The sequence below is a fragment of the Penaeus monodon genome, chromosome 27, assembly GCF_015228065.2.
Source record: "Penaeus monodon isolate SGIC_2016 chromosome 27, NSTDA_Pmon_1, whole genome shotgun sequence".
Taxonomy (NCBI): domain Eukaryota; kingdom Metazoa; phylum Arthropoda; class Malacostraca; order Decapoda; family Penaeidae; genus Penaeus; species Penaeus monodon.
In genome coordinates, this window is record NC_051412.1 from 19,379,064 (window position 1) to 19,379,381 (window position 318).

Sequence of the window (318 nt, forward strand, 5' to 3'; positions counted from 1 at the left end):
CTGTTTGGTAGCAGCGGTGGTATTCGAACCCACGCCTATCAGTACTAAGATATATCCCATATTTCCTTAAATCCTTCACTTATTTCATATTCCTTTAAAAAAAAATTATCCAAATTCCTGAGCGTCTTTCAATCTTTTATTCTATCTACAAATATATAGTTTCGTCATAAAAATATATATGTCTATTAGAAGGTTACCTGAGAGAGAAATCCACAGCAGACGTTAATCGCACAACAGATACCCGTATTTCCATTTCGTAAAAGATCGTTTTGGCTTCAAGCTAACATAAATATGTTGTTGTTTTTTTTTCTTTTTTCT